This window comes from Manis pentadactyla, chromosome 4 (assembly GCF_030020395.1).
Source record: "Manis pentadactyla isolate mManPen7 chromosome 4, mManPen7.hap1, whole genome shotgun sequence".
Classification (NCBI taxonomy): domain Eukaryota; kingdom Metazoa; phylum Chordata; class Mammalia; order Pholidota; family Manidae; genus Manis; species Manis pentadactyla.
In genome coordinates this window covers 158329330-158342974 of record NC_080022.1, presented here as the reverse complement: position 1 = coordinate 158342974, position 13645 = coordinate 158329330, and the positions used below count along the sequence as shown (strand labels likewise).

The window sequence follows — 13645 nt, the reverse complement described above, 5'->3', positions numbered from 1 at the left end:
AGGGTCAGGGTTAGGGTTAGGGTGAGGTTGAGGGTGAGGGTTAGAGTTACGGTTAGGGTTACAGTTATGATTAGGCTTAGGGTTAGGATTAGGGTTAGGGTTAGCAGGAGGTGGGGACTAGAGCATCCTGGATGGTCTTTTCCTCCAAGGAGCTCAGAGCCATGCCACCTTCATGAGAATGTGAACTGTACATTTGCACAGGGTCCCATGCTTGGTTTAATGCCGTGTTATTGCCTTCTAATAATTTTGAACAAAGTCCATTTTTATTTTGACCTGGGTCCCCACAAAGTATTTAGCCAGTTCCTTTCAGAACACATTGGCATATTTCTTTGGCCCTCATCTGCCTTCAGGAGGCTAGAAAAGCCTATCCCATTTGGCCAAGAGGAAAATTCACTATCCTGCATGTTAAGTTTTTGTGAACCATGTGCATAGCTTGGAAGCTTGGAATAGAATCTTCCAACTTTTCTTTCATGTAACAAGTCATCCCTGAGGATCTATAATGTCATCTCTGGGGACACTGAAGTGAAAGTCATGGTTCTGCCCCGCGGGAGCTCATCCAGGGGCTACAGAGGAGGCAGATAGATAAGCCACCAGCACCGAACGCTGTGGCCTCTGCCAGAGTGAAGTGCACGGGGTACCGTGGCAGCACAGGCAGCGAGGTAGACACCTCTTCAGTTCCTCAAGTTATGTATTTGTTGAAGTTCTTGTTTCTCAAGAAGGGTTCCTTTCTTCTGCATCCAGATGGTTTCCACGGTGATGTGTACTTAACAGTGAAGCTGCTGCTACCAGGTGTTATTAAGAGTGTTTACAACTTGAATGATAAGCAGATTGTTAAGCTTTTCAGCTGCGTTTTTAACTGCAACCCAGTTGATATGGCACGAGACCTAGAGCAGGTCAGAGGAAAGGGAGGGCATTGGGGGTGGGGGTCCCAGACTGAGGAGCACCTGCAACCTTTTTTCTCTGGTTGGGGCACACTGTTTTTAGGAAACCAGAAACCACGTAAGTAAGCTTCCGTTATGAAAGGAGCTGAATGTGAGGCTACAGCTGTTGGTTTCACTAGGTTCTGAGGACTGGAATCACACTGCTGAACCACAGGAGGCCTAGAACTCAAGGGTCAGGATTTGAGACTTCCTGTCTCTCGGGCTCTCGTTCTGGACACTGATTTTTCTTGCTTTTACCCCCTGTGACTTGGGCTCACCATTCTGCTTTGGTTCGTTCATGAGCCCAGCCTTGGCACCTTGGAAAGTCTCTAAGCACCCCTTTTAGCTGATGACTATGTATATCTATCAGTTCACATCCTAACGAATCACATTGGCTCAGCCCTGGATCAGTCCTTGTTTCTCTTCTCAGCTAGGGCAGGTGCCCAGATTCTGGGGTGGATAGAACTGCCCTTTCTAGGAACTGTGGGTGGGATAGACTCTGAGAAGTGAGGTCAGTATGTGTGATCTGCGGACAGAAGTGATGATTTAGATATCTGACTCACTTTTAGTCCTGAGGTCTTCGGGGACGATGTACTTGACCACTCGGGGGTTGCAGCAGTGGCATGTTGGTTTTTGGAGACAGGGTGATGTGTCGGAGACAATCCGAGTCTTCTTTGAGCAGAGCAAGTCTTTCCCCCCAGCTGCCAAGAGCCTCCTTACCATCCAGGAGGTGGATGAATTCCTCCTGCAGCTCTCCAAACTCACCAGGGAGGATGAGCAGCAACAGGCCCTACAGGACACTGCCTCCAGGTGGGGGAGCTGCCATGGGGATGGACTTGGGGAAGGAAGGTGTGGGGGTCCAGAGCTCTTCAGAGACCAAGTTGAATGTGCCTCAGCCCCCTAGGTGTACAGCCAATGACCTTAAGTGCATCATCAGGCTTAGCAAACATGATCGAAGATGAACTCAGGTGCAAAACATGTGTAAGTACCAGCTCGTCTGACAGCCGTAGCTGCCAACAGCCCTTACTGCCAGCTGGTATCAAGATCTTGGGGTCCTGATCTGGATTAGAATCCTGATTCTCCCTTCCTTTCTTGGGACCTGTCACTTGACCTCATGTAGCCTCTGTTTCTCATGTAAAATAGCAATACCCTTCTCACAGTTTGTTACAATTGAAAATACATAATATGTTCAGTAAGTATAGTATGAATTACTTATTCACTCCAGTCCCCTCTTTGCTTAAGGTGTCATCCATGTAGGCACAGAATCTCAAAAGAGCTGAGTTTTCCAAGAGCTTTTTCTAATACAACGTAACCCATTCCCCCATATATTGGGATTCTGCCTCTCTGAGGACAGACTGCTATACAAGGAATAATGTTAAAATCAGTGGTTTTTGTTTCCTTGTTTCTGTCTGCCTTGGCAGGTTAGATGCCCTTGACCCCAATGCCTATGAAGCCTTCAAAGCCTCATGTAACCTACAGGACGTGGTAGAGCGGTTCCACCGTAATGAGCAGGAGGTGGAGAAGGAGCCAGGGCAGAGACGACTTTGAGCGTCCAGGCTGCGCTGATGACCCCAGTGCAGCCCATGCTGGTAAGGATGCTGCTCTGGGCCTGCTTTCCACTCTGCTCCGAGCATCCCATCCTTCCGCGTGAGATCTGGTAGGGTATGAGAGCTGAGAGCCCTTGCAGTTGACTGGAGGTGTTTGAGGAAGGAAGAACACAGATGCAGAGGGTTGTTTCTCAGTGGAGAAGTAAAGGCAAAGGAAAAGATAGAATGAGATAGTGGAAATTCCTGAACTCTAGGCCCAGGTCTCCCCCTAGTAAGCTGTAGAATCTTCGATGAGTTACCTAGCCTCTCTCGGCCTTTGGTTTCCTTGTGTGAATGATATCTGAAACTCTGCAGGAACTACTAGAATGTCTTATGTGTCATCTTTCCTGAAGACAGGTGGGTGTGATCGGTAACTCCTGGGGTTCTGTGACCTGCCCCAAAGTGCTCTGGTAGTTGGTGGCAGAGCCAGGCTTCCTATGACTTGGGTCTCCTCTTCTGGAAAATGGGAGTTTAAGGAATGAAGACCAGCTCTGATTATTTTCTCATTTTATGAGAAGTGAGATTTACATTCTGGCATTGGTTTTCCTACATAGCAGGACCCTCCATGCGCGCTTCCATGCCTACTGTGAGAACCTGTGGGTTGTTTCAGTGGTATCCAGTGCTTTGTATGCAACCGTCTTGTGTGTTAAACTAAAGCCTTGCTGCTGTAGGGTCCTGGGTTTGGGATGGGGATGTGTTCTCTCCCTCCTAGGAATGTGCAATGGCCAGCACCAAAATTATGAGATCTCCATGCCAGGGACAGGACCCGAGTCACCAGCAGTAGGTGACTGTTATAAGAATTATTCCTGGAGTCTGTTCTACAACCCTTCATTTGAAGAGTGGCATGGGCTATGTAGCTTGGTGGTTGACCACATAGGCTTTAGAGTTGGGCCTAGATTCAAACCTCCTTCCTGCCAGGTACTAGCTGTGTCACCCTAAGTAAGTACTTAATCTCTTTGAACTTCAGTTTTCTCACCCATAAAAGGAAAACGATATCTATCATATGAGGTATCATATCAAGGATAGAATGAGATTATGTATATGATCTGCTGCACATAAATACCCCAAAATCGTAGCCACTGTTGTTGCATCCAAATGGCATAGGTATGTGAATAAGCACTCCAGTCATGTCCTGTCTTGGGGATCCTTGATCACCACTAGCCTGTCACCTGCACTCTTTAATCTAACTTCTGTGTGCCTCTTTTGCTGAGACAAATGATGTGCTATAATGATAAGCCAGAGGCCCTGCAAGATCCTAAATTATTGAGAATAAAAATGAAATGCTACTTCAGTAGAATTTTATTTGCTTTACAATGAACTGCATTGATATTCCTTAAAATGCAAGCTCCTGTGTCAACTCTGGTGATGCTTTTACAGTCAGAATACAACACTGCCTAGCCTCGTCTGTTCTCAGCACCTCTCCAATGACCTGCCCTGAAGGTGTGCTCGGCAGTCCATCCCAAGGACCCGGGCTCTTGGGCTGTCCCTGTTAAGTAGCCCCTCACTGGAAGAGCACCTCTAAGTGTCCAGGGATTTCTTTCCCTGCCCCAAGGCCGAGGCCTGCAAGTCCATCGAGTACGCAATGAAGAAATGTCCTAACGGCATGTTCTCTGAGATCAAGTATGATGGAGAGCGAGTTCAGGTGCGTAAGAACGGGGACCACTTCAGCTACTTCAGCCGCAGTCTCAAGCCTGTCCTGCCTCACAAGGTATGGGTCGCTTCCCTTCTGCCAGGACTCGTTCCCTTCCTGCCTCTGAGAACCTCAAGGCCAGAGGACCCTAGCCATTCCAGTGCTTTTGTGCAATACGTTTGTTTTGTATTTGTTGGATGAATTCATCTATTCATTTTCAGAGTCTTCTCTCAGTGAGCGGCTGCTCAGTAGGGCCGGCCCAGGAGCCCAGATGTGGGTTAGGCAGCACAGAGGGGACGGGCAGGAATGCTTCCCTTGCCCACAGTGACGTTGGGACAGCAAGCTCACCCAGAAGTAGCTTATAGTGCTTATCTTTGGTGTTTCTGTGTCTTCTGTGCTCCCTCCCGCCCCCATCAAGCTAAATTACAACTCGGTACAGAGGGCTGTTGGGCTGTCAGTCAGGCATTTAACAAACATTTCTCGGGTGCTTACCTTGTGCAAGGCACTGTTCGAGGTAGTGGACATACTGCAGTTTTAAAGAAATGGACAGAAGTTCTAGCCCTCCAGAAGCTTACTTTCTAATGTAAACAGATAATGCCATGGGGACAGCTCTGCCCTTAATTAGGGGGACATTGCCCTTAATGGAGCCCAGACTCTGCCCTTAATTAGGGGGCATTGATAACCTTGCTCCTCAGCCCTTCTCAACTCCCAGGGCCTCTGTGAGCCTTTGGGCATGTTTTCTGGGAAAAGCAGCTAGAATATGTGGCTTCAGACAGACTTTCTGTCCTACCTCTTCTTTCCTAGCTCAGACTACATTTTTCAGAGCCCCCAGGGTGAAGGGGACATTTCCTGTGGCTGAGGTTTGTTTTGGGTGCCCCAGAGGCAAGTAAGCTGTGGCTCCCCATGGAGCAGGCTCACTTGCTCAGTGGGTCACAGTGACGCCACCGCGGAACTGTTCGTGGTAAGGTTGTCCAGTGGGCACTTCCTGGTTCCCAGGAAGAAGTCTGAGCACAGCTTTCCAGCATTAGAGAACGTTTCCTTGCTCTCCTCACCAAAGCTTGATTCATCCCTTGTCTCTTCTGTGCTTTTGGTTTGTGAAGCGCTGGTCAGGGATTGAAGCAGAGCGGGATGGCTGTGCAGGCCTTTCCTGGCCCTGCTCCAAGCATCACAGATAATGATGATCCGTGTGCCCTGCTCAGGAGCCGGACTGCAGTCACGCTCTCCAAACCTCCCTGCTGCCATCACTTGGCAGGAGCTGCTGCAGGCTACAATCCGGCCTCTCCCTGTCCAGGACCATCAGAGACTAGGGCTTTGCCTTGAACAGGAAAAACATCTAATTCCAAACATCCTTTCCTGCTCATTTTGAAGACAGCCGTGGGTTCAGAGCTCCCACTCAGAAGACTGTCCTCACATTGCCTTGCTGCGCTCCTACCAGGGTTCATGTTTTCTGTCCATCTTTTTTTCCAGCCAGTCTGTTCTCCCCCACAGACCTTTTTCATCCTGCCTGTCCTCCCTCCCTCCCGTGGTTGTCCCCACTTGCTTCCCCACATGCTCACTCTGGTTTTTCCTTTTCTTCAAACTCTCCTTCTCTGCAGCCCACAGGAAGTGATTCGACATGGGCCGGCCTCTACGGGTCCAGACAGAGGCCCTGAAACATACCCTCCTCCTCTTTTCTGGGAGGCTGATGAGGCTTAGGTCTGAGTGTTTGCGCAGTAGCTGGGCTTATCCGTGTGTGTGTGCTTTGTTCCTTCTGGGGCCTGGGTTTTGCTTTCTGTGGCTCAACTTTAGGTCCCTGCCACCCATTCCTCCCTCACCTAAATGGCCTTTCTGCCTTCAGGTGGCCCACTTTAAGGACTACATCCCCCAGGCTTTCCCTGGGGCCACAGCATGACCTTGGACTCTGAGGTGCTCCTGATTGACAACAAGACAGGCAAACCACTGCCCTTTGGGACTCTGGGAGTGCACAAGGTACTGGCTTAGGGCCAAATGTGTAAGAATGAGTGTGCACGTGCATATACGTGTATGTTGTAGGTCTGAATGGGAGGAGTATATCACTTCAGAGTTGGGCTTGTTCTTTGTTTCTAAACTGTTTCTGAATTTAGCCAAGTTTTTGCACAAAAGGAGCTAGTATTGGGATCTAACTTAAAATTGGGTTGGTTTTCCTTCAGGACCACCTGCTAAGTGCCCTTAAGGCCCAAGGGCTTCAAAACACAAATAGGACTTTTTTTATCAGGTGCTTCAGAGGGTTCTCCAGAAATGGACTGGTACTCCCCATTTTTCATGCCCTTATTTTTGTCCCTCATGTACCTGCCGACTCATTTTCCCTTACAGAAAACTGCCTTCCCAGATGCTAATGTCTGCCTGTTTGTTTTTGATTGTATCTACTTCAGTGATGTCAGCTTGATGGACAGGTGAGGAATCTTGTTTCCAGTTCCCGGGTGGGGAGGGTGGGGGTGAGATTGAGGAGGAGAGTAGGGGAGGGCCTGAGCATGTACCTCCTGGCGCCCAGGGGCAGGGCAGGAGGGCTGAGAGGCAGCGCACTTGCTTCACAGTCGCTCCTCATGCAGCGTCAGGAAGAGCCGATGTGCTGAGAGCTTAAGGCAGAGAGGAAACCCAAACCCCCATAGAAATTCTCTGCTCCAGCAAAATGGACTGTTGACAAGAAACGGACTATGAACTCAGGAGAGTTCCAGTTTATTTCTCCAACAGCACCCATGAGGCAAAAGGCAGATGGTTTTCAGGTCAGAGCTTTTACTTTTGGATGAGACAAACAGGAAGGACATGATTGTAGGGGGACTGTAGGTGGGACCATCTTAGGGAGAAGTAGCAGTCCTGACTTACCTGCATCCAAATCCTTGGGGCCAAGTACCAGGCAGTACTGGCCCTTCCACCAGGGAAATGCATCCCTGCTCTCCCCCACCCCCACTGGCCCACGTGTCTGAGTATAGGAGGGGAAGGATGCAAAAGAAAGAATTGTTGTGGGCAGGAGTTGGCGTTTGGGCCTTAGGTCCTGAGGCCTTTCAGCCTGCTGAGCCCAGAGTCAGCCAGCCTTGGACCTGGGGTGAGCAGGGTGCAGAGTCATTTTTCAAGTGGGACCAGAATTTATGCAGTCTGGGCTAGAGGCCAGTTCTCCTGGGCTTGACACAACAGCAACAGGATCCGACGGTGAGGGTGCTCTGTCCCAGAGCCACGATGGGGCCCTCGGCAGCCAGGGCATCAGGCACGGGGCTTTGTGCCATGGCAACCCCCTCACGGAGCAACGGTTGATTGTGACCCTCTCTCCGAGAACTCCTGATGGGGTGGGAGGATCCTCGCCTGACCACAGCTGTGTTGTCCCCTAAGGCCTCTGTGTGAGCGGCGGAAGTTTCTTCATGATAGTATGGTTGAAATTCCCAATAGTATTGTGTTCTCAGAAATGAAGCAAGTCAAGGTGAGCAAAGACCCCACTCTAGGCAGCATCCTAGTGGTTTGAAAGCAGAGCAAAGACCCCTCGGGTCAGATGTGACTGGGAGAATGAGTCTTCATTTTCTTTTGGGGTTGCTGGTGCACAGAGGGTGTCCACTAGTCTCCACCGAGGAGGGAAACATCTTCCCAGATGGACTCCCTGTGTCTCAAAGCCATAGCAGCTCGCTGGTTCGGAGAGTCCCTACTTTGTGAGCCCTTTGTTCTTGTGTTTAAGTCGGGAAGCTTCCAGCTGGCACCTTAGTAGTGTGCAAAATGGACAACTTTCCACCTCACTCCCACTGCACTCTCTTCTCACACCAGCCTCAATACTTCTCCTGCTTTCCCTCAGAGAGCTGCAGACTTGGCCGGTATGATAAACCGGGTGATCCGAGAGGGGTTGGAAGGGCTGGTGCTGCAGGATGTGAAGGTGAGATGGTCCCATCCTTTGCTTTCTCCTGCGGACTCTTCAGTCCTCCCCTGAGCCTTTCCAGCCCTGGCCAGGAGATGGCGGTGGCGGTCTGGGGTGGCTGGGAGTGGGTGCTGAGGGGCGCCTTTCCAAGGTTTGGCCAGCTGTGTTCTGCGTCTGTCGGGTGAGTTTGCCCGTCTCCTGCAGAGGCTGACGCCTAAGGGTTCTCGCCCAGTGCACTGTGATAGATGGGGTACATCATGTGAAGAGGTGGATCCCACCCGCACGGAGTTCCCATCCTAGTTTGTGGTCTCTCTCTTGCTTCCCCTCAGGGTACATATGAGCCCGGGAAGCGGCACTGGCTAAAAGTGAAGAAAGACTATTTGAACGAAGGGGCCACAGCAGACACAGCTGACCTGGTGGTCCCTGGAGCCTTTTATGGGCAAGGAAGCAAAGGTCGGGATGGCCTTCTGGCCTTTGGGATGGTACTTCTTTAGACAGCACCACTCAACAAACAGGCTGGCCTTTTTACAGGCTTGATCTCCCAGCATGGCCAGTTGTGTCTTCCAAAGTTCTGGGATTGGGCGCCCCAACCCGGCCCATGTCACCCCAGTCAGGCAGGGACATTTGAGAGCTACACAGTTAGGCAGCAAGCGGACAGGCAAGAACACCCCGTGCTGGTGCAGCACCGAGAAGCTCACGACCGGCTAGTCCTTCAGGGCCTGGCAGGTTTCTCCTCGGGAAGAGTAGCTCCTGACTGGAGGGGAAGCTGGGATCCGAGGAACTAGTACAGTTGACCCTCAAATAACATGGGTTTGAACTGTGCAGGTCCACTTACATGCAGATTTTTTTCAATAAATATATTGGAAAGTTTTTTTTGAGATTTGTAACAATTTGAAAAAACATGAACCATGTAGCTCAGAAATTGAAAAAATTAAGGAGTTCTGGAAGTCATGAATGCATAAACTGTGTATAGATAATCTATTTTATCATTTGCTACCATAAAGTCAACAGTAGACTATTAGTAGTTAAGGTTTGGGGGAGTCAAAAGTTACTCGTGGTTTTCTTGACTGTTGTGGGGGTCAGCACCCCTGTCCCTGAGGGGTTCAGGCATGAGCTGTATTTTCAGGCCATCTGCTATGTGCCTGAATATCACTATTCAGTTCCTTTTATTCCTCACGAGACACCAAGGTTACATATGATCATCCCTAAGTTACTGAAGAGGAAATTGGGGCTCATAAAGGTTAAACTTCAACAGCTAGTAACAGGTAGATCCCAGAGGTGAACTCTGCACTCTGACGTCAAGGCCCAGGCTCTTTCCTCTCCAGCAGGCTGCCTCTCCCTGGACACGGGGGTTGGCAGAGGCTCCCTCCTCCCACAGCTTAGCCCATCCCCCTCCCGGGCAGCATGATGTCTATCTTCCTCATGGGCTGCCATGACCCGAGCACCCAGAAGTGGTGCACGGTCACCAAGTGTTCGGGAGGCCATGATGATGTGACGCCTGCACGCCTGCAGAGGGAACTGGACATGGTGAACATCAGCAAGGTGAGGAAGGGGCCTGGTTGGCATTGCAGACAGCCCCAGACCGGCTGGCATTGCCGAGACAGGCTGCACCTTGGGAACGCAGGTATCGTTCCTCTCTGCGAAAGGAGAGCTGCTGCTTGGCCAGGGAGCAACCCTCAAAAGTCTCTAAGTGCCTACTTGTGGAAACTGGCCAACATGCCCTCTGGGCAGGGGGCATTCCACGGGGTAAGGGGCAGCCTTTCGTGAGCAGTCCCCCTCTTCCCAAGCCCATGACCAAGAGGTGGTTTAAGTCTTGTTTTCCCTTGGGAACAGCCTGGGAATGGTGTCTTTTCTCTTCCAGGTTCCCAGCAAGATACCCAGCTGGCTAAAAATCAACAAGATCTACCAACCTGACTTCATAGTCCCGGACCCAAAGGTATCAGCTAGTGGCCTGGGGTCCTCTGGTCCACAGAACACACAGGTTCTCTGGTGCCACAAAGACACCGTCTCACCCTCACTGATGGTCCATCCAGATAGGACCTGGACTGTTGCCGAGTGACAGGCACAGGGACAGCCCATTAGCACTAAGGTTTCCTCAGTAGAGAAGGGAAGTGACTACCTATCCCCTAGTCACAGCGGGTCTGCTCTAAAAGTGACCTGGCCAGTCCCTTGTACTGACGGAGAAACCAAGGCTCAGAGGAGAAAGGATGTTCCTAAGGTCATCATAGGGTCAGCGGGAGCAGGACCACAGCCCTCTTTCACCTGTTACCCAGTGCATGGGTGGTGGTTTTAAGTGTTCTGTGTTGCCTCTAGTTGGTTGGGAGATGTTTTCTTCATAACCACTGAGTGACCTGACTTAACTACTGACAGAAAGCTACCGTGTGGGAGATCACAGGGGCTGAATTCTCCAAATCTGAGGCGAACACAGCTGATGGGATCTCCATCCGATTCCCTCGCTGCACCTGACTCCATGATGATAAAGACTGGAAATCTGCAACTAACCTCCCCCAGCTTAAGGTACCAGCTCTTCGGCTGCATGTGTCTTCTGCTCCACTACCCGGCCTCGGCTCTGTGGGCGTCTGGTCTGTTCACATGTCCTCTGTCTTCTCCTTTCCCCCATTCCACTGAGACAGGGCAAGGAGGGCAGTCAGACCAAACTGTTGCAGGGCCAGGAGCCGAGGCACGAGGCCCCCACCCACATTTCCCAGTAGAGAACCCTGCCTTCCCCAAGCCACTGGGCAGCCCTGGGTCCTGGAGAGGGAGAGTCCTACTCTCACAGCTTCCTGTGGAAGGCTCGGTCCCAGGCCACAGTCTCAGTGTTCTGCTAAGAGCTGGGCCCAGAGCACAGTGGTTTGCCCTGGTTACTCCAGGAACAGGGACAAAGTATAGAAAAGCACCAGGGAAGCCTGCTTCCTTTCCCTGCTCGTTGTCTTTCTTCCCTCTTTTCCCCTTTTGGTTCCCCAACCACATTCCTGACCCACCACACAGCCAGCCTCTGGGGCCCGTGGCTGGAAGGGATGGGTACACTTGACGTTCTCTCCCCTTCCTCAGAAGCTGGACCAGCTGTCCAAAGAGAAGGCAGACTTCACTGTAGTGGCTGGAGATGAGGGGAGCTCCTTTGCAGGGGGCAGCGGCAGCGAGAATGAGGGCAACTCTGGGCCTGCTGTGTCTTGCAAGGCCTCTGGAGCCTCCCCCAAAATCAAGAAGGCAGGAGGGAAGCTGAGTAGCCCCAAGAACAAAGGCAGTAGTGAGAAAGCAGAGGCTCGGGTGATGAAGAGCATGGTGTGAGGGCAGGGATCGAAAGACAGGGACCCCTTACATTCCAGCTCTGAGATCCTTTAATTCTACTGCAACTGATGTTGATTGCATTCCTGGTATGTATTCAGCCCTGGGCCAGAAACCGTTCTGCTGGGCGTCCCCCATCTGCTCAGTAAACCTGAGTATCAGGATCCGGGGAGAGCCCGTCTGACCCAGGGATAAGCCACCTCCGAACTCGTGTCTTACCCATGCTCGTCGCACAGGAAGAGCCCAGCCCTTCTCTTTGCTGCCCTAACTTCAGGGGCCATTATCAGCTTCCCCTCCCCTCTTCTGACTCTTATCTTTCCTGCAGGCGGCAGGCCGACTATGAAGTCTTCTTCCTGGAGAGTCAGGGAAAAGCGGAAGGCTCCCGATGAGACCCCCTGCCAAGCAAAGGTGAGGGCATGAACAGCAGTGGGGGGCTGGTTTGGCCCCGGGCCTCGTGTTCCCAACCCTCTGCACTGAACTCCAAGAGACGAGCAAAGGTGTTTCAGGGACTAGGGGGCCAAGCCCCCTCCCCTCTGGCAGCTGCTCCTCTTCCTGGGCGTGACCAGCAGTGCCACTGCTCCATCTGTGCCCTCTTGTTGCCTTGCAGAGGCGGCCAGCCAGCCAGCAGAGAGGAAGGAGAGCTGTGCCAGCGGGCAGGAGATAGAACAGCCCGGCCTAGCCAGGAGAGGCAGCAGGGAGAGCCCAGTCTGGGTGTGGGAATGCAGCAGAGGGCCTGTGCTCAGGGTCGGAGCAGGGCCAGCCAGCGAGGTGGGACAGGCACTGGCTGGGTGACTGTCCTCCCTCCTAAGGAGCCTTTTTTGTACTCCCTACTGAGGCCAGTTACTAAGCTCAACCCCAGTGGAGCTGGTGGCCCAGAGGGCAGATAGAGAAGTACACATGCGATCACCACAAGGTGTGATCCCATCCCCACAGCCCCACGAGCTGAGAGTAAGGACAAGCCTTGAGCCCAGTCCCCAGGAGACCTGTGGAACCTTCCCTATATTTCCCTACCTGAAGCCACTGAATCCATCCACAGTAATGAGAAGGGCTCCTGGCCCCTTGGCCTGGCTGATGTGCACAGTGGACTCTGATGAGCGACATCAGAGTCGGATAGCCCCTGGACCTGCTCACCAGGATGGCTCCGGGAGACCGTACTTTTCCCTCCTCTAGGTCCCCAGTGTTGGGACCCATCCCCTCTCCCTTTTTCCTCTAGGCAGGGATAGAGTGTAATCTGGAGGATGGGGGTTTTGATGACTGTGCCTTTTCTCTGATAAACTCTTTCTGCTCAAGTCCTGACCACTAGGCCCCTGGTCTCTGGCTCCTGTTCAGACCTTATTCCATGGCCTAGGTAGAGACCCATCTGCCCCCAGCACAGGTCTGGCCCCACCTCTGACCCTACCCTGACTCTTGTGCCTTTGCAGGTGCTGCTGGACATCTTCACTGGGGTACGGCTCTACCTGCCGCCCTCCACACCAGACTTCAGCCGTCTCAGACGCTACTTTGTGGCATTCGACGGGGACCTGGTGCAGGAATTTGACATGGCCTCAGCCACACACGTGCTAGGTAGCAGGGACAAGAACTCTGAGGCCCAGCAGTTCCCCCGGAGTGGATTTGGGCATGTATCTGCAAATGGAGACTGGTAGCTCCCTGCTAGGACAGTTGCTCCCCTCTCCATAGCACCTACCACACTACCAGACTGGGCTTTGGCTGGGTAGATGGACAGGGTGGCTGGGCTGCTTCTCCAAGCAGTGCGTCTGCCGGAGCCCACCAAGCAGGCATGGTCTCCTCCTGGCTGGGAAGTCAGTTTGTTCTGCTGGTTTACAGAGATCTTTCAGGTCTGGGTGCTGGTTTGTCATCTTCAAAAAGTTTTGGGGTTTTGGTTTTGTTCTGTGTTTAGTGTCTTGCAGTTACCTCTGTCCTGTCCTTTCCTCTTCATCCCTGTAATTTCCCTAGTGGTTAAGGGGTAAAGGCCATCCTGAAGCTGTGCACAGAGCCAGACCTGGTGGCAGTCTTCTGTCCCTTGCTGCCTGCCCCTTTAACTTACAGGCTCATTTTAAAGTTGTATTTAAAAGGCTGCCCTCAGAAATGCTTATGTGTGGCAAAACTTGTGGTTTGCCTGGCCTTTTTGTCAGGAATGAAGCCTCACTTGAAATAAACCAAAATGAATTTTATGACTGAATTCTCTGTGTCCTCCTATTACAGGGTGTGGGTCCTGGTTTGAAGGGAGGGAATCAGGATCAGGTAGGAAAATGGGGCTTTTAAGAAGGGAGGTTGTTGGTTGGGGCTGCTTCTTGGGGGTTTATTTACAGAGCTCCAGAAAGATCTGCTTCCCTAAAATTGGGCACCAAGGCTGCTCTTTTAAGATAAAAAC

General features: G+C 51.7%; 1 pseudogene; it reads left to right on the top strand.

Annotated features, from left to right (window-relative positions):
- The first annotated feature begins 299 nt into the window (after positions 1–299).
- On the top strand, positions 300–13445 carry LOC118909267 (DNA ligase 3-like; annotated as a pseudogene).
- The last annotated feature ends 200 nt before the right edge of the window (positions 13446–13645 follow it).